At 45.6% G+C, this 20,114-nt stretch overlaps 1 protein-coding gene and 1 long non-coding RNA gene across 8 annotated transcripts in view; one reads left to right on the top strand and one right to left on the bottom strand.

Annotated features, from left to right (window-relative positions):
* Positions 1 to 980: 980 nt before the first annotated feature.
* Positions 981 to 18,264, bottom strand: LOC122472231. Its single transcript, XR_006294387.1, has 3 exons — positions 18,138 to 18,264; positions 2,634 to 2,806; positions 981 to 1,737 (listed from the first exon to the last, which is right to left on the bottom strand). It is a non-coding gene; the product is annotated as an uncharacterized LOC122472231 (long non-coding RNA).
* Positions 18,265 to 18,332: 68 nt separating this feature from the next.
* The window catches only part of ENTPD4 (ectonucleoside triphosphate diphosphohydrolase 4), a 36,514-nt gene continuing 34,732 nt past the window's right edge, over positions 18,333 to 20,114 (top strand). For 4 of the 7 annotated variants that reach the window (XM_043561502.1, XM_043561530.1, XM_043561522.1 and 1 more), the window contains exon 1: positions 18,394 to 18,506. The gene's annotated coding sequence lies outside the window, so the exon portion shown is untranslated. Of the gene's footprint in view, positions 18,507 to 20,114 lie in introns of all 7 variants that reach the window. The other 3 variants (XM_043561513.1, XM_043561557.1, XM_043561541.1) reach the window with 2 other exon arrangements.

Here is a 20,114-nt window from a genome sequence, read left to right on the forward strand (position 1 = left end):
TTAACAGAAGAAAAGACAGGGGCACTTGGGTGGCTTAGTCGGTTAAGCGGCCGACTTCAGCTCAGGTCACGATCTCATGGTTTGTGGGTTGGAGCCCCGTGTTTGGCTCTGTGCTAACAGCTCAGAGTCTGGAACCTGCTTCGGATTCTGTGTCTCCCTCTTTCTGCCCCTCCCCCACTCATGCTCTATCTCTCTCTGTCTCTCAAAAACTGAATAAATGTTTTTAAAAAATTTTTTAATAAAAAAAAAAAGAAGACAAGGCAGACCAGGATTTAGGTTTTCTTCCGGGGAATGATTGTAATGATGGACTGTAGGGTCCAGAACACGGAGTTCGTGTAAATTGTCAGTCTGAAGGTCAAAGGGTATGCTAGTTAGGTGAGCTGTAAGGATGAAAGATAATAGGAAGTAGGATATGAATTTGAGGCTTTGGACGTGTTATAGTTGCTGGTGATGAGGAGGTCAAGGGCGGCCAAGGTGATGAAGACCCGTGTGTTGGAAGAATCATTCACGAGTCTGTTGAAGTGGCTGAGAATAGAGCCTGGAAGAGCCAGAGGGAAAGAAAGTCAAGGAGACAAGGGCCGAAGTCATCAGCGAGCAGTAAGGACAGGTGGACACCAAGGTTGAGAGAAGCTGGAGAATTTGAAGTAGAAGGAAGAGAAGTGGTTTTTAAATGGCGATAGAGAACAAGGGCTCCTACCCACTTCCTGGCCTTGAGGCACATGAAGTGTAGGGGAAAAAAATCAACCTGTCTTCTGAGAGAGCTGCAGGGGAAGCAGTGTCCTGAAGGGAGCGCCAGATTTCACTTAATGAAAGGAGGTGGGAAGGGCATTCACAGGAGAGGCGAGAATATAGGAGGGAACAGTCATCCAAGAGGTGCGATGCAATGTCCCCCAGGAGGGGAGGGGTGGGAGGGTGAGTCAGATTAGAAATTATATTAGGACTTGTCAGTTTGAAATGTCAGAAATCCAGCTCAAACTTAATTAAGCAAAAGAAAAGGGAATTTATTTTGCTCACATGCCTGAAGGCCAGTGGGACTGCTGGCTTTCGTCTCAGAGGCATCGGGGACCCAAACATGTCCCCAGGGTGCTCTCCTCTGCGTTGGCTCTGTTCTCAGGCAGCTTCTCCCCACAGAGCAGTGGATGGCTGTCCAACAGGTAGACCAGTCTTCAGCCACCGCCTCTTCCCTTATCACACCAGTGAAATCCCGACCCTAACCGTCCACTGTAGCTAGTGTGGAGGCATCTCTGATTGGCCAGGCCTGGGTCCGCTGCCCACTTACGGTGGACAGAACTCACCAGAACCGCATGTTGGCAAGTAAGGGAATGGTTCTTCAAAGGAAAACTGCAAAGCAGTCATCGAGAGAAGGAGGGCAGGGTACTGGACAGGCAAAACGTGGGATGTCCATATCAGATACGTGAAGAGCAGGATGGGGACGATGTGTCAGGGTGATAGTGAATCACTGCAGAGGCTGGGATTTGGACTTCTGGTGGTCACTGAGGAAAACGGATATGAGGCAAGATGGGGTCAGCACCGATAACTTCTTGGGGAAGAAGGCAAACTTTACAGTAGTCCTAGAGCTCCAGAATGGGGCCTTGGGCATAGCACCATCTAGCTGTGCGTCATGGCACAGCCAGGAAGCCAGGGCACAAGAGGGTCTCCGGATGATGGATTGTTCACTGGCTCAGCTCCAGATAGTTTGTGGTCTAGGAGAGGCAAGGAGTCCTTCTTCGAAAACGTCTGAAGGTAGTGGAGAGGCTGGGGGAGAAAAAGTTGAGAAAGAGGTGATTGACAGCAGCTCTTGTCAATTTGAAGAACCGACCTGTGAAAGAGGGAGGAAACTTAAGTGGCTCCAGAGTAGAATCAGAACCAATGAGTAGAAGTGAGGCAACAGTCTCGATCTAATAATTACAATTAGAACTGTCTAAAAAGAAGGGGACCTTCTTTTGAGGTGGCGAATTCCTTGTCCCTAAATGTGTTTAAGCAGTGATTTGAATGCCTCTAGTCAGCGATATTATATAAAGTCTCCTGTTGTTGGTATGAGATCAAACCAGAACACTTTTGGGGTGCCTGGGTGGCTCAGTTGGTTAGGTGTCTGGCTCTGGATTTCAACTCAGGCCATGATCTCATGGTTCGTGAGTTCGAGCCCCATGTCGCTGACAGCGCAGCGCCTGCTTGGGATTCTCTGTCTCTGTCTCTCTCTCTCTCTGCCCTCCCCCATGCTCGCTGTCTCGCAAAATAAATAAACATTTTTTAAAAATCAGAGCACTTTTTAGAAAAATTTTCAATGTTTATTTATTTTTGAGAGAGAGAGGGACAGAGTGTGAGCGGGGCACGGGCAGAGAGAGACACACACATAGAATCCGAAGCAGGTTCCAGGCTCTGAGCTCCCTCTCTCTCTCTGCCCCTTCCCCGCTCACGCTTTGTCTCCATCTCTCTCAAAAATAAATAAACATTAAAAATTAAAAAAAGAAATTAAGTTGAGTAAGCTCTATTCGTGAGCTAGTTTGTTCATTCGCTCAAAATCCATGCAGAGGACTACCCACATGCCAGGCACCATGGTAGCTGAGAGGGTACACAGGTGAGTGGGTCAGAGCTCCTGCTCCGTCTGGGGAAGAAGTGAGACAGAAGGTCACCTCCCAAGCACCAGGCACGGGGCTGGACACGTTGCATCATTTTTATGTCTTCCTCTTTGACAATGCCATCAGGCAAGGATGATTCGTTTTTGGAAGACAACTGAGGCGCAGAAAGGACTGTCCAGAAGATGAGAGCCAGAGCTCAAACCCAAGTCTGTCCGGCCCCATGTTGCCTATGAACAAGTAAGCAAAATACAATCACAAAACAAATCTGTTTTCATAGGTTTTTCACATTTTCTTTCAGGAGCCCCAGGAACAAAAGGATCATTTTTTTTTTTTAAGCCTATGATCAGATGCAGAGAATGAAGCAAAAACCGCCTTGTTTGGTCCTAGTTTAGTCCTGGTGGATACCCAAATGGAAGCCAGCAAAACCAGGTACAGGAGTGGCCGAGGAGCGACCCCGTCCAGCCCTGTGAGAGGGTCAGTCCCACAGCCCGGGACAAGTTTCTGGCCGCCTTGCCGCGCTGCGGGAGACAGCCACAGCACAGGTGCCATCTAGTGGTGAGTCCAAAGCCTCGTTGCAAGGCTGGAGAAAAGTTCTGCTTCCAACATGCTTTCAGGATAGGCAAGGACCTAAGACTCAGTCCGCTGTAACGGGTGAGTCCTGAATCCCAGGCTCAGAGCCCATCGTAGCATCCCCAAAGAAATCAATCTTATAAAGAAATCAATGCCCATGTTGTCATCAGATCCATATCTCTGAACTCAGTGGCCTCTGTCAGCCCATTCCTTCACCTTCCAGGCTTTCCAGAAAGAAATACGAATGCCCTTCTATACTCTCCTTTGTACTTCCAGTCAAGTTAGTCACAAGTAAAAAAAAACAGGACTCAGTTAATCTACTCTTGCAGCTCCAAACACACATGTGTGCATGCGCGCGTGTACACACACACACCCACACACACACACCCAGGGTCATTCATCAGAGAGCCTCTCCAAGAGAGCCTAAACACAAGATCCAGGTGGGGGAAAAAAAAAACGGCAGCACGAGAAGGCCAAGGGACAAAGACCACCAAGGAAGAAAATGCTGTTCTTGCAAAAGGAACGCCCATAAACAGAACCTAGCAAACAGCAGCTCTCTATTGAGGTACGAGGCTACCTTCAGGGCCTCCCTCCTGCTCTCCTGTCCCCTCACTTTGCCTGATATGCCACATTTCAGCTCTGGCCCCACCTTCCACAAGGCAGACAGTTGTGCAGAGCCTGGGCCCGGACAGGAGGGGAGACTGGCAGTTTCAATGGTCCAGACATGTGGGCTTGGCCTTGGTATAAGAGGTGCTGAAGAATTTACATGACAACCTGGAGGATTTTCTCTGAATACAACTGGATGACGTAGCGTTCTCTACTCTCATACTGACTTTCGTACCTGATTCACCCAATTTAGTCATTCATTATATAAATGAATCATATGTTCCTGTGAATGCATATATTTTAATTAAAAAACATATTTCATTTTAGGTCTTCTGGTAGGCAAAATAATCCCTCCCTCCAAAAATGTTCACATCTTCATCCCCAGGGCCTGTGAATACATTACTTCGCATGGCCAAAGAGACTTTGCATATGCGATTAAGGTTAAGGACCTTGAGATGGGGAGATTATCTTGGATTATCTAGGTGGACCCAATCTAATCACATTAGCCCTTTAAAAGCAGAAAACCTTTCCAGGATATGGTCAGGGAGAGAGAGAGAGAGAGAGAGAGAGAGAGAGAACTGCAGATGAGTCTGAAAGATTTGATATTGCAGGCTTTGAACACAGAGAAAGAGGGCCACGTATGAACCAGAGATTGTGGGCAGCCTCTAGAACCTGGAACAGACGAGGACACAGATCCTTCCCGGAGTCTCTGGAAAGGAATGCAGCCCTGTGGATGTCTTGCTTTTAGCCCAGCAAGAGCGTGTCAGACTTCTGCAGACCTGTCAGATAATTTGCATCGTCATTAGCCGCTAAGTTGTGGCAACTTGTTAGAGGAACCATACAAGCTAACACAGGTCTCCTTGGGATTTGAGATCTCAGAGTCTCATTCAGCATCAAAGGCAGAACTGCCTGAAGCCATGCTAGTCTCAGAGACTTTGCTCTGATGGGGGCCATGGTTTTTGGATTTTATTTTAGGACCTGAGGGAAAGGCATCATTTCTGTTAATAATCTATTTTGTTGGGGCGCCTGGGTGGCGCAGTCGGTTAAGCGTCCGACTTCAGCCAGGTCATGATCTCGCGGTCCGTGAGTTCGAGCCCCGCGTCGGGCTCTGGGCTGATGGCTCAGAGCCTGGAGCCTGTTTCCGATTCTGTGTCTCCCTCTCTCTCTGCCCCTCCCCCGTTCATGCTCTGTCTCTCTCTGTCCCCAAAAAAATAAATAAACGTTGAAAAAAAAATTTTTTTTTAAATCTATTTTGTTATTCAGAAACCAAAAGCTCTGCTTAGCCCCATGTAGTAAGTTTCCAAAAAATGTTTTCAAACTCTTCAAAGAGTTCTGAATTAGGGGGCTCTTGGGGATGGCGTCTATGGCCCTCATCATTGACTTGGACACCCTCGAGAAATAGACATGTGAATACGTAGCAGAGCGCAGGCATAAAAGGACTGTCCCCACCAGGAACTATTGGCTCCTTAAGAAATCTTTATTGAATCATAAAGCTGTCCAAACCTCCTTTACACAGTAATTCCATTCTTGGGAATTTTTTGTATTTGAAACAGATTCCAAAAAAGCTAAATAAAATGTGCATAAAAATTTTATGACAAGATTATCTATAACAGTAAAAGCAACAACAACAAAGCAAATAGTCAGAATTCCAACATAAGGAACCCTTTAATAAATTGCTGTTTGGTGCTATTGGGGAACCATGAAAAGTTGCAATTAGTCATGCTATAGAAACAGGGGAATGTTCTTATGACCTTAAATGGAAGCAGCATAATATAAAATAGTAGTCATTCAATAATCCCTTATTGACCACATGCTATATATCAGGGATTCTACCAAGAGCCGAACAATTAAGTGGGGCCAAAGGAGATAATACTCGTGGCCCTTATCAACTCAGATATGCCATGATTGCAAATGTGTAAAATGATCGATACACGGGGAAGGAGATGTGCCAGAAAATGAAGCAAGGTGTTATGTTAGGGCATGGTAAATATTCTACTTAAATTCTCAAATGATCTTTCAGTCATAATCATTTGATTAAAGGACAGGACAGGAAGAAACGTAAACCACTGGACCTAAGTCCCAATGCAGAGCACCTTGCTGAGGAAGTGGGGTCTGAATACAACCCTTTAAAAAACACAAGAAACAGCAAGCTGGCAGGACAGGAGGCCAGGCTCCTTCCTACCAGGGGGAGCAGGAATCCAGATGAACACACAGGTGCTTCCCAATGGGGTCAGCTCTGGGAGGCTACATTTGAGGCTGTCTGTTCTGTTCTGTGTACTTGGGAAACTTACGCAGCACCAGGAGGCCCTGAGGGACAGCAGCACCTGTCTCTACCTGTCCCCCCGGCAGCCGAGAGGTTAACTGTAAAAGCAGATGTTGCATTACCAATGTCTGTATCTGGCAAGCCACATGCACTGGGCCTACGTCAGTTTCCCAGGGTGAACAAGGAAGGCCAGGGCTTTTTAATTTCTTTAAAAAAAATTTTTTTTAATGTTTATTTATTTATTTTTTTTATTTTTAAAAAAAAATTTTTTTTCAACGTTTATTTATTTTTGCAACAGAGAGAGACAGAGCATGAATGGGGGAGGGGCAGAGAGAGAGGGAGACACAGAATCGGAAACAGGCTCCAGGCTCTGAGCCATCAGCCCAGAGCCTGACGCGGGGCTCGAACTCTCGGACCGCGAGATCGTGACCTGGCTGAAGTCGGACGCTTAACCGACTGCGCCACCCAGGCGCCCCTAATGTTTATTTATTTTTGAGAGAGAGACAAGTTGTGAGTGGGAGAGGGGCAGAGAGACTGGAGGAGACACAGAATCTGAAGCAGGATCCAGGCTCTGAATTATCAGCATGGAGCCCCACGCGGGGCTCGAACACACCAACTGCAAGATCATGACCTGGGTCCAAGTCAGACGCCTAACCAATGGAGCCACCCAGGTACTCCGTTCATTTTCAAACCGCCTTCTAGGGATGCCTGGGTGGCTCAGTCAGTGAAGTGTCCGACTCCTGATTTTGGCTCAGGCCATGATCTCACGGTTCGTGAGATCAAGCCCCACAGCAGGCTATTTGCTGACAGCTCGGAACCTACTTGCAATTCTCTCTCTCCTTCTCTCTCTCTCTGCCCCTCCCTCTACTCCCATTCTCTCTCTCCACCTCCCCCTCAAAATACATAAATAAAAATAAATAAATAAAGTGCTTTCTAAGGCTGTGGCTGTGGGAGCTCTGCCAGGCTCTAGGGCAAGTGAGATGGACCCTAAGTAGGCACAGCCCTGACCATTAGCTTATAATCCAAAGTCACTGTTATGACGGTACAGATACGAAGAGCATTTAGGTGACTGAACGACTACAGAGCTCACGACAAAAGGGAAAGAGACTTGTCAGCAATGAACATTAATTGCACAACATGGATGTGTAAGGTAGGGTGTGGTTAGGAAAGGTATTTATAGAGATCTCATCTTCTGACTTACCTTCCCCTGTCAAGCCCCAAGTTGCTTTTAAATAAAATTCACGGCAGAGTTTTATCAACTCATCCTACAGCCAGGCACTGTGCTTAGTGTTTCCCTTGGATGATTTCATTAACTCCTCATAGCAACCCAAATAGGTGGTAATATGATCTCCATGTTACCTTTGAGAAAATAGGAGTTTAAACAAATAACTTGCCCAAGGTCTCATAACTAATCGATGTTCTGGGGCTTGGACCAGTCTTGAGGAGACGCACCCATGCCTCGCCACCGCAACTGGAACTCTCTGTTTAATTCGACCCCTTCTTCCAAATCTAGTAAATAAGACAGGCTTCCCTGCCCTCCCCACTGTCCTACCTCCGACCAGTTGCCCAACCTCCTGTGTTTTGTGTCTCTCTGGGCCCCAATTGCTGTCCAGCTGACATCCCCGACCCCTGTTTCCTTCTGTCAGGATCTCATTTCAAATACACTTCTATTCTAGTCCTTCTCTGCTTCATGTTAGTCGTGTGCTGGCCCTTTATACTGTTCCTTGGGGTACAGCATGCAAACTTGAGCCTGCATCCAAGTCACCTGGAGAGGGCTTGTTATAAAATAGCCATTCATGGGCCTCATCCCCAGAGTTTCTGATGCAGTGGGTATGGGTTGGGGCAGTGAATACCAGGATTCCAGATGAGCAGGATGCCCTCACTTCTGCTGTCATCCTTTGAGAACTCCTGTTCTGGGGAGCCTGCATCCTGCCGCACTTTCCTGTATTGGGAAACAAAGATTTCCCAGTGCCCTATATAAGGAACCCTGGTTTTCCTTGGAAGGCACTTCACCCAGGGTATTTTTTTCCTAGATCCCTAATCACAAGATGAGAAGGAGTGGTTCCCATGGGCACTTGCAACACCCTCTCGATTCTCCCAACTCCGATAATCATTTCCACCCCAGCTGCTCGTGGCAGGCAGGGCGACGTCACAAACAGGAAAAGATTTCCAGGCACCAATCTAGATAACCCCACGAGTCTTTTTTGCTCCTTCCTGACTCCTTGGCTGCTGGAGACACCAGGATCAGGTTCATCAGGTATTCAAGCCTCCTGACCTCAGATGGAGCCTCACCACTGCTCAGTTGTTTTTGTAATCACCCCCGATTGATTCACTTGTTACCTCCCTGCTGGCTCCTGTTTGAACCTCTGCCAGTCCCCTCCAGCCCCTCCCCGCTCCATACCTTCCTCTCTGGGCTTATGACTCTGCCATCAAGGCAGCTGACAAAATGGAGATTGGCTAGGAGTGTCTTTCTTAATCACTTCAAAATAGCTCTGCCTCTCACTCACCTTCCCCTCCTCCCCTCTGTTTCAAAAGGAGCCTTTGAAACCACAGGGAGATACCACCTCATACCCATCAAGATGGCTACCCTCAAAGGAAAAGAAACAAACAGCAAATAACAAGTGTTGGTGAGGATGCGGAGAAACCGGGATGCTTGTGTGCTGTTGGTGGGAATGCAAATTGGTGCAGCTCTTATGGAAAACAGTATGGAGGTTCCTCAAAAAATGAAAGAGAGAATTACCATATGATCTGGCAATCCGGCTTCTGAGACTATATACAAAAGGAATGAAAGCAGTCTCAAAGAGATATCTGTACCCTCATGTTCACTGAAGCATTATTCACAATAGCTAAAATGTGGAAGCAACTCAAGTGTCCTGTCAATGGATGAACGGAGAAACTAACTGTGTATATATCCACAAGGGATGTTATTCAGCCTTAAGCAAGGAAGGAAATTCTGACACATGCCACAACAAGGCTGAACTTGGAGGACATTACGCTAAGTGAAATAAACCAATCACAAAAGAAAAATACGGTACGATTCCACTTCTATGAGGCATCTAGTGTAGTTAAATTCACAGAAACAGAACGTAGAATGGTGGTTTCCAGGGCTGAGGGGAGGTGGGACTAGGGGGTTGGTTTTGAAGGGGTATAGAGTTTCAGTTTGGCAAGACAAAAATGTCCTAGAGATCGGTTACACAACAATGCAAAGATATTTAACCCTACTGAAAAGGGGTTAAGATGACCAATTTTAGGGGCGCCTGGGTGGCTCAGTTGGTTGGGTGGCCGACTTTGGCTCGGGTCAAGATCCGCGGTCCGTGAGTTCGAGCCCCGCGTTGGGCTCTGTGCTGACTGCTCAGAGCCTGGAGCCTGTTTTGGATTCTGTGTCTCCCTCTCTCTGACCCTCCCCCGTTCTTGCTCTGTCTCTCTCTGTCTCAAAAATGAATAAGCGTTAAAAAAAAAATTAAAAAAAAAAAGATGGCCAATTTTATGTCGTGTGTATTTTACTGGCGGTAATTTTTAAAAAGAAGTCTTTCCTCTCCACGGTAATTGTTCCCTTTGTGTCCTCAACCCTATCTCATGCCACTTTTTCCAGGAGGCTATTCCTTCTGTTTTCTCCCTTCTAGAATGGACACAAACATTTGTAGGACTGGCAGTAGCAGTACGTGCATATATTCCGAGATGCGTAAGATTATATATCCAGAGTGAATAGAGTTTGTTCACAGAGTGAACAAAGAGCCCGGCATTTTCAGTTTGCATTAAGTCTGCCTATTACGCAGCCAGTCCTAGGTAGCCACACTCCTGGGAGAATTCCAAACCTCAGCCTTAGGATGGGGACAGTAGGGTGTTGGGGGGGGGGGTGGTGAGACATTCGCCGAGTCCTCAGTTCCTTCCTGTCCACTCCTCCCACCAAGCCTAGAGGTAGTAGATGCTTTTGGCTGCATTTTCTTCTTCTGGACCATTTTATGGAAATCTCTCTCTCTCTTTTTTTAAACTTCTTTTAGTAGTTAAGCATGTCCTACTAGGTAACAATTCTTTATATTGAAGTGTTCCTGTTGAAATAACATATGTGGTTTCTGGTATGCCTGGGTGGCTCAGCTGGTGAATCGTCTGCCTCTAGATTTCAGCTCAGGTCGTGATCTCACGGTTTGTGGGATCAAGCCCCCTATCAGGCCCTGTGTTGACAGCGAGGAGCCTGCTTGAGAGTCTCTTTCTCTCCTTCTGCCCCTCCCCTACTCATGTGTGTGCATGCACGTGCTCTGTCTCTCTCTCTCTCTCTCACACAACATAAATAAACATGGAAAAAAAACATATGATTTCTGCTGCCTGACTGATATGGGGAGACAAACAGGAAACTAACAAAAGAAGAAAATATATGGTATTTCAGACAGTGATATGAGCTACAGAGAAAGAGAAAAGTATGGATGGGCATAGAGTGTGCTGTCGAAGGGCGACAGCTTACGATTTCACACAGAAGGCAGAGAAGGCAGCACAGAGAAAGATGCTGTACTGAGAAGACACAACTGACTCTTCGAACCCACTTCCCACTGAAACGATGAGATGATGTAAAAATAGAGTTCGACCCGCATCGTTGAAGTGGGAAATTCTCCATCCAACTACAAAAACTCTAAAGAATTTCCTGTTAGGCACCACAAGGCAGGTACATTCGGAATATAGTGTAGAAAGATAAAGCTTATCTCTGGATCACCCACTGCTTTCTCTCCCTTTTCTGTCCCCTCACTTCAGTGACTTTGAAGGGTGGTGAGCGGAGAAGTCACTTATCTCGCCGAGCTCTGTCTATAAGGAAAGTAATATCATTCCTTCCTTCATTCATTCACTAGTCACTTAGCAAACATGTTTGGAGCACCTCCTACGTATCTAGCACTGTCCTAAACACTCCGGAAGGTATGAATTAGAAGACACGATACCCGACTCCAAAGGGATTACAGTCTAGCAGGAGAGGATATGGGAACTAAGACATGTATGCAAATAGATATGATTCAAGCTAAGAAGGGTAATGAGAAAGTTGGTTAATAAAATATGAATTCCAAAGATTCTGACAGATGGAACTATTAGCCTGACTTGAACAAGATGAAACATCCAATTCCGTTCAAGTCAACATTACTTGACATTACAGCTGCTCTAAAAAATATAGCATGCATTTGAAATGGGGATGAATTTGGAGACCAGGCAAAGTAGAATCATTGCAGCAGAAGACGGGTGAAATCTATTTCTGGTGTGGAAGGCAAGGTAGCCAGAGCCTTAGTTCTGCAGGGCATGGGAGGAGCACAACCCGACCACCCAAAATGTACTTGCTGAATTGGACTCATACACGCTCTGGTCTAAGGATACTCAGAGGAATAAGCTAGTAGCAAGGACCAACAGCAGTTATAGCAAGTGATGGTGCTGACAGATAAAGGAGAGAGACTTTCTTGCCTGGAGGTCAGGAACAACTTGACAATAACACAGCTTCAGAGGGGCAAACTGAAGGATGAATAGATTTTTTTTTTTCCTAGGCTGTCAAGAAAGAGGAAATCATTCTGGTCATAGGAAATGTGTGTAAAGACACAGAGGCATGAAAATAAAGAACGCACTGGGAACAAGCAAGCAGTTAAGCATGTGAGAACCCGGGGATATGTGAAGTGTTAGGACTTGGGGCTTAAAACCCTGGAGGGGCCTCAGTTGTGACCTTGGGGCGTGAGGCCAACCTACCAATAACATCTAATCACCTGTTGATTCCCAGAGCTAATCCGCTATGAATTTCAACTCTAACCTTGAGGTGATAAAGACTGAATGAAGGTTGCTTGGGATAATGGTATGTTAGCTCAAGTGAGGGAGGAACACAGAAGTGGCAAGATTCAAGGGGCCTGATAAATAACCTGCTGCTCCCTGCCCAAGGCTGAAAGGTTTGCGAAATGGAACAAAATCTGTATAGAAATCAGAATATCATCCTTTCTGCAGATGAAGTTGATATTGAAGAATTTGGCTTATATTGATCAGAATAGAATGATTCATGTGCCAATCACAGTGGTCAGGGAACGAAATTACTCTGCCAAACTAGGCCAGGGTCATGTTCTGACCTCAATGGACTGAGTGTGAGACAGGTATATTCTTTTAGAAATCTGAGATACTGTTACCAAAAACAGAAGAATGGGTCCTGAGCAGCAACCATGTCCACTCCCTACGTGTGTGTGTGCCTCTGTGTGTGCATGCGTGTGTGTATGTCTGTGTGATGACCCATATCCCACATGATCCCTTTCGGGTACAGTTGATCATGCTGCTGTGATGAGAAAAAGTCGAAGCAAACTCTGAATTCTGATACTGCTTTAAACAAGTCACTGGCTCTTTCTGGATCTCAAGTGCTTCCTCTCCATAAAAGAATACCATAAAATAAGAATTCTCTCGGCCCATTCCCTGCCTTAGGAATGCTGGGCTTATAAATGAGGTCATGTCTGTCAAGTGTTATGATCTCCTTGAAGACAAATTCTGTACAAGTATATAGGATTATTAGCCAAGTTGCTCAACAACCAGTCTGTGCATGAACGACTTAGGGAGGCAAACAGCACCAGGGGAGAACCCACCATTTCCAAGGGCCCCTTGATTCCTTTGTTTCTGTGACATCCACAGCACCTCACAGGTGCTCTGAACATCCACAGTGCTGGGAGGGACAGTTTAGCCAGTTTGGTTAACACATCTAGAGAGCAAAGCCAGCAGGACGTCAAGCAATTGCCATGTGAGAGGATTTTTTCAAGAAGATAATTTAAGAGAAATCCTGTTTGGGTTTTAAAGACTGATGGTTAAATACTGAGCCATTCATCAGGGTTCCCATAAGCACAATTGGAAAGCAATCCAGAGTTCAATGAGAAAAGGAAAGGGTTCTTTTATGTTTGACTCCATAAGGAGGAGGAGGAGGAGGAGGAGGAGGACCTTGTTTCTAGTCTTCTCTTTTGCCTCTTAGAAATTATGGACTTGGGACCTGAAAAGGACCTTAGACACCTCCCATCTACCTTTTTAAAAAAACGTACAGATGGTGAGGACCAATGAGGTAAACTAAATTTTCTGAGCTTACACAGTCAATTGGCAGCATAGCAGGGACTAGGGCTCAAGTGCCTACCTCCCAGTTTGGTATTCTTCACATTCAAGTCTCTTGTTTCCCAGTCTTAGGAGCTTGTGGGAGCCGCTTTGCCTCTGGGAGCCTAGCTGTCTCATCTGTAAAATGTAAATAGACTTTAAACTGACAAAGTAAGGCAGCTGGGAGATAGGACCTCTTGAGGGCCCTCCTAGTTTTCAATCAACCAGTCCACAAATCTTTTTAAAGACCTAACAGCAGGTAATGGGGTATCCAGCCCGAACAAATTTAAACAAATAGGGGCTTTAGTTTCCTCTCCTTACAGGAAATCAGGAGGTAGATCCTGTGGCTGGTGTTAGTTCAGTGGTTTCAGGATGCTATGACAATCCCAAGCAACTCTTCCTATCTGTTTCATCATATTTAGTATGGCCTTCTCATCCACATTACTGTTGCCTCGTGGTTGCAAGATGGCTTCTGCAGTCCAGATGTCACGCTCTTTTTCAAACTTTCACTTAATACTTTTAAAATACCAAGCAGGTAATGAGATACTTTGTTTTCATGGCCATGTTAGCTATAGTTCTTTTATAGATACCCTATCAAACTGAGGAAAGATCATTCCCTTTACAGATGATGAGAGCTTTTTGGTTTAAATCATGAATGAGGGTTCAATGTTGTTAAATATTTTTTCTACATTGATTAAGATCATGTGAATCATATGCACTGTCTCCTTTACACTGTTTATGTAGTGGATTGCATTGATTGATTTTAAAATGTTGAACCAACCTTGCATTTCTTGAAGAAATTCCACTTGGTTAAACTATCTGACTCTTTCCAGATATTACTGGATTTAATTTGTCAATGTTCTGTTAGAGTGATTGCATCTGTGTTCATAAAGGATATTGATGTGTAACTTTCTTTCCTTTTTATTTCTTGGCATCAAGATCATTTTGACCCTCCTCTATTTCTCTGACTTTATGTAAGATTGGTATAATTGCTTTTTCTTTCTTTCTTTTTTCTTTTAAGTAGTCTTCAGGCCCAGTGCAAAGCCCAATGTGGGACCTGAATCACGACCCTGAGATCAAGACGTGAGCTGAGATCAAGAGTCAGACACTCAACTGACTGAGCCACTGAGGCACCATGGTATAATTCCTTTCTTAAAAGGTTGATAAAATTTGCTTTTCTTGCCCTAACTCCTTTTCTTTTTTAAGATTTATTTTTGAGAGACAGAGAGCACAAGTGGGGAAGGGGCACAGAGATGGGGGACAGATCAGAAGCTGGCTCTGCGCTGACAGCAGTGAGCTCAATGCAGGGCTCAAAATCACACACTGTGATACCATGATCTGAGCCGAAGTCAGACCCTCGACCAACTGAACCACCCAGGTGCTACTTCTTACCCTAACTTCTTAAGATGGAGCCTTAGATAATGGATGTCAAATGTTTTTTCATTACTAAAACAAGCATTTCAAGGAATAAATTCTGAGAGGGTGCTACTTCAGCTGCATTCCATGAATTTTGATGTAGTTTCAGTATCATTCTATTTCAAGTGTTTTCTAATGAACTAGAACCGTGCCTAGAATAAAGTACTCAGTGTTATCTCCAATTAGCTCAGTTTTTTGTTTCTTTTGTTAATAAGTGAGAATAAATTGATGGATCACTCCAACAGTCGTGTTCCTTCCTCCTTCAGAGCCTCTTTGCTGGTTCCACTGTACGACCTCTTCATGCAGACCCAGATTTCACCCTTCTTCTCGTTAATACCAATTCATCTTGCAGGTGTGACCTCAGACGCCACTTCCTTGAAGAGGCCTTCCTTGACAACCTAGACTGGGATGGTCCTCTCATGTCCTGGCTAAACAGTGTCCCCCAAAAGTTCACGTCCACCCAGAATCTGTGAATGTGACCTTCGGAAATAGAGTCTCTACAGATATAATTACGTTAAGACATCATATTGGGTTATGTTGGGCCCTAAATCCATTATGACTGGTGTCCTTTAAAGCAGAGGGTTATTTGGACACAGACACATGGGAGAACACCATGTGATGACAGAGACAGAAATCTGAGTGATGCATCTACTAATTGAGAAATGCCAAAGATTGCTGGCAAGTACCAGAAGCTAAAAAGAGGCAAGGAAAGATCCTCCCCTAGAGTCTTTGGAGACAGCATGGTTCTCCCAACACCTTGATTTCAGAACTTTAGCCTCTAGAACTATGAGAAAATAAATTTGTCATTTTTTTAAAGTTTATTTATTTGAGAGAGAGTGCACGAGAGAGCACACGTGCCCACACACGGCCAGAGGAGGGGCAGAGAGAGAGGGAGAGAAAGAGAATCCCAAGCAGGCCCCACACCTCCTGTTCAGAGCCCGACATAGGGCTCAAACCCACAAACTGTGAGAACATGACCTGAGCTGAAGTCAAGAGCTGGACGCTTAACTGACTGAGCCACCCGGGTACCCCATGAATTTCTGTCATTTGAAGCACCCAGTTTGGGGTAATTTGTTAGGGCAGTTCTAGGAAATGAATACACCATGTTCCATGTTTTCATACCTTCTTTATACTTGTCCTTCCTAGCTTTTATCAGATAATTATCACATATAAATTATCAAGAAATGCTAATGGTGTAGTAATACTAGTCTGGCATTTTAGTGGGGGCTATAAGGGAGACTACCATAATCCAAACCAATATCTCTGATGGTGAGGGCTTTGAAGGGCACATAGTTTTGAGGGAGAATGGCCATAAAATCACAGCATGTCAGTGGCCAACTACTTAAGCTTCTAAAAGCAACCTTAAGTACATGTTACAGAAGTTTTTAATGTGTAAGCTAGCCAAGCTGGTCATTTTTAAAATAGAAACAGATTGCCATAAAAAAGCAGATTGCCATAAAAGGGCACTGAAGTAGGGATCAGAACCATCGGTACAGCTTCCCCCTTTGTGTCCAGATCTTGGGTGAGTCACTCAACCTCTCTGGGTCCAGGTTCCTCAGCAGCAGAAGGAGGTAGTTTGAAAGAGTGTCTACAGTCTCTTGGGCTGGAACATTCTATGGCTTTATGATTCTAAAGTGGAGCAGTAGTAAAAAAGACAGCATTTACTTCTAAAGCACAAGGCTCCCTGGTCACTGCTAGCTTCCTTTCATGAACAGTATCAGAATCCAGGGATGAAACATTACGCCAAAGAGATGATCCAGGCTGGTGCTAGACCAAGAAGGATTCTGCTCGAAATATGTAACTACTAGTTCTTTCCAAGTTTGTTTTACTTGAAAGGGGAATAGTGTAGATTTTTCCAGGGCTCTCACTTTAAAAAAACATTTTAAAGTGTCTAGGCTGGCTGGTCACTTCCTATCCTTGGATAGCAGTGTAGTCACCTGTTTAAAAAAAAAAAAAGAGGAAAAGGGGAACAGAAGCTGTGATTCTCAATGACTCTTCCAGGTCTGTGACCTCAAGGTAGTTTTTTGTCGAGCTAGAGAGAGTGGCCTTGAGCTAAGTGCAAGGCCATGGGTCAGTCTCAGGAACTGGTGTTCACCCTACTATTTCTTCTCAGAACCATTGTGTATGGGTGAGATCCGTCTCCCAAGAACAGGCTCTACCACCTAACTTTTGGCAAGGATGAAATCCTGGACCTTGAGAGAATCACTGGATGAGTTTGAGCCTTAGTTTCCCCATCTGTAAAGCAGGGATAGCTACTTATTTCACTTAGCATCACACTCTCTAGCTCCATCCACTCTGTTGCAAGTGGCAAGATTTCATTCTTCTTTTGTGGCCAAGTAATATTCCATTGTATATATACCACATCCTCCTTATCCATTTATCAGTCAACAGACACTTGGGCTGTTTCCAGAGTTTGGCTAGTGTCGGTAATGCTGCTATAGCAGTGTTAAAAACACTGGGGTGCATGTATCCCTTTGAATTAGAATTTTGTATTCTTTGGGCAAATACCTAGTAGTGCAATTGTCAGATCAGGGTGGTTCTATTTTTAACTTTTTGAGGAACATCCACACTGTTTTCCAGAGTGGCTGCACAGTTTACATTCCCACCAACAGTGCACAAGGGTTCCTTTTCCTCCACATCCTCACCAACACCTGTTGTTTCTTGTGTTGTTGATTTTAGCCATTCTGACAAGGGTGAGGTGGTCTCTCACGGTGGTTTTGATTTGTATTCCCCTGATGGTGAGTGATGTTGAGCATCTTTTCATGTGTCTGTTGGCCATCTGGATGTCTTCTTTAGAAAAATGTCTGGGGCACCTGGGTGACTCAGTCGGTTAAGCGTCCGACTTCGGCTCAGGTCACGATCTCACGGTATGGGAGTTCAAACCCCGCATCGGGCTCTGTGCTGACAGCTCAGAGCCTGGAACCTGCTTCTGAGTCTGTGTTTCCCTCTCTCTCTCTCTCTCCCCCTCCCCTCCTCATTCTGTTTGTCTCTCTCTCTCTCTCAAAAATAAACATTAAAAAATTTAAAAAAGAAAAGAAAAATGTCTATTCATGTCTTATGCCCATTTTCGTTGGATTATTCATTTGGGGGGTATCAAATTTTATAAGTTCTTGATAGATTTTGGATACTAACCCTTTATCAGATATGCATTTTCAAATATCTTCTCCCATTCCATAGGTTGCTTTTTGGTTTTGTTTATTGTGTCCTTAGCTGTGCAGAAATTTTTATTTTGATAAAGCGCCAAAAGTTTACTTTTGCTTTTATTTCCCTTGCCACGGGAGACATATCTAGTAAGAAGTTGCTATGGCTTATGTCAAAGAGGTTAGGTCCTGTTTTCTCTCCTGGGATTTTAATAGTTGTAGCACTAAATGGTACACCAGAAACTAATATTACACTGTATGTTAACCAACTGGAGTTTATATAAAACCAAAAATAAAAACAGGTATAGCTACTGAAAGAATTGTAAACATATCAAGAGTTGAGCGAAAATGCCTAGACTTTGTCAGATTTTCAAGTGTTATTTTCCATAATCCTTGGGGCACCAAGGAAAGATCACCTGGTTATCACAAGCACATTGCAGCTTGCTGACTACCAGACTGGCTACGACCGACAGGCGGTAGCCAAGCCAGACTTACCTTTACTTCTGTGACACCGCTGTCACCTTCGGCACTCTCAGAGACGAGCTGCCCGCCGGTCATTACCCTGGGAAGAGCTCTGCACTCCACGCCAATCATCGGGGCACAGGCCCCACCCCTGGCGCAGCCCCACCCCCCGCGCCGCGCTTCTCTCCCCTCCGCCCCCACGGCGTGCGCGCCCCGGGAGCGGGCGGTGACGCGCACGGGCTAGAGCCGGGTGGCGGTGCGGCTCCCGGAAAGGAACGGATCCTCCAGGAAGCCTGGTCCGTGTGGCTGCCGCTGCCGCCGCGCTGCGGTGGCCGTGATGCGTTCCGCTTGCAGCTTCCCGCTGCCAGGAGCCCCGGCCGCCAAGTCGGGCGCTGCGAGCAGGTGAGGCGGCCTTCCCGGCGCGGACGAGGGGAGGGCGAGGAAGCGGCCGGCGGGGCTGGGACGGTTGGAGCGTGGGACGCGGCGGAGCGGCGAGGGCCGCGGACGAGCCCTTGTGCCCCGGGAGCCCTCCCCGCGCCTGCTGGCGGTCTTCACGTCCGCGCCGCCCCCGCCGCCTTGGCCGCGCGGCCACATCCGGGCGCCCCGGCCGTCAGCCCCCGTGACCCCGGGCGGCAGGTGCTCTCCCCCAGCCCCTGGCAAGAGAAAGCTGGCAGCCGTGCTGTCGCGCCAGCTCCGGTGACCACGCTGGATTTTCCCTCTCGCACACGTAGTGTGGGCGGATCTGGCCCCCACTGGCGGGGGACCTGGCCGGGGAGAGGGGATGCTGCACGACTGGTTCTTGCTTGTCGCCTTTCCTAACATTGGTACTTTTCAGCCTCGGTTTTGCCTTGCTCTGTTTTTACTTGTATGCTTTAGATTGCTCCTTGGAAAAATGGAACTAATCGGGCAATAAAGTGACAGTGAGAGCAGTGTTTCTCAAACTTGAGTAATGCGTGGACGCCTTTTAAAGGGACAGTTCTCATTCTCTAGAATATGTCCCAGAACTCATAGGGAAACCCAGACCCCAGTTAGGTGAACAGCGGTGCTCTCAGAGAACATTGATCACTATTGGGAAAGAGAAGAGATGCGTTACAGTTCGGGAACTTCCGTGCTAGAAGATAAACTAGAAGTTACTGAAGAATTCTAAATTAGAGACTCAAATCCCTGGTTTAATTTTACATTGCAGCGTTTACTGTGCCCTTCTTTGTGTAATGAACATTTTCCAACCTTGGAGAGGCCTTCAAAGAATCCTGTTTTTTGTGTTATCTTGTATTTGATGTTATTTTGTCTTTGTACTAGGTTTTTTCAGTTTGACACAGTAGCAGAATTATAGAACGTAGTACTAATTTGTATTAGTGGTTTAATTATTTCTCTCTGTGTTTTTGTTAACATTGACTAATCACTTGTGTTTGTTACATATTGAATCCATGGCCTACATTCTTCCACATCCAATGGCAATGCCTGATCTCAACCTTTGTGCCTATAGTCTACAGAGAAGAAACAAGAATAAAAGTGGATCTAAGGATGTATATTCTGTACATATTTGTTCAGCATGTTTACTTAAACTACACTTGGGTGCCTGGCTAGCTCATTCGGTAGAGCTTGTGACTCTTGATCTTGGGGTCGTGAGTTCAAGCCCTCTGTTGGGTGTGAAGCCTACTAAAAAATAAATAAAAATAAAACAGCCTACGCTTGAATAAAAAGATTTCAGAGTGTGGGAAAACGTGAGAAAGTAAAACAGGTTAGATCTTGGCAAAGAACAATATTGACTTGTGCTTTGAAAGAAGTGTAGTATTGAAAGCAGGACATACTAGAAGAAGGGATATTAGTAAAGGCCAGAGGCAAGAATGAGAAGAGTGTGTGTGGGCAATAAGAGACCCACCTTTCTAGAACAGAGAGATGTTCTCTGGGGCCGAGGAGAGAACAAGTTGATAAAATAAGATGGGCCTAGTCGATGGATGTTACGGTTTCAGATGCCACCCAAGCAAGTTGGTGTTGACCCGTAGGCTC

Source organism: Prionailurus bengalensis, chromosome B1 (assembly GCF_016509475.1).
Source record: "Prionailurus bengalensis isolate Pbe53 chromosome B1, Fcat_Pben_1.1_paternal_pri, whole genome shotgun sequence".
In the NCBI taxonomy this organism is placed as follows: Eukaryota; Metazoa; Chordata; class Mammalia; order Carnivora; family Felidae; genus Prionailurus; species Prionailurus bengalensis.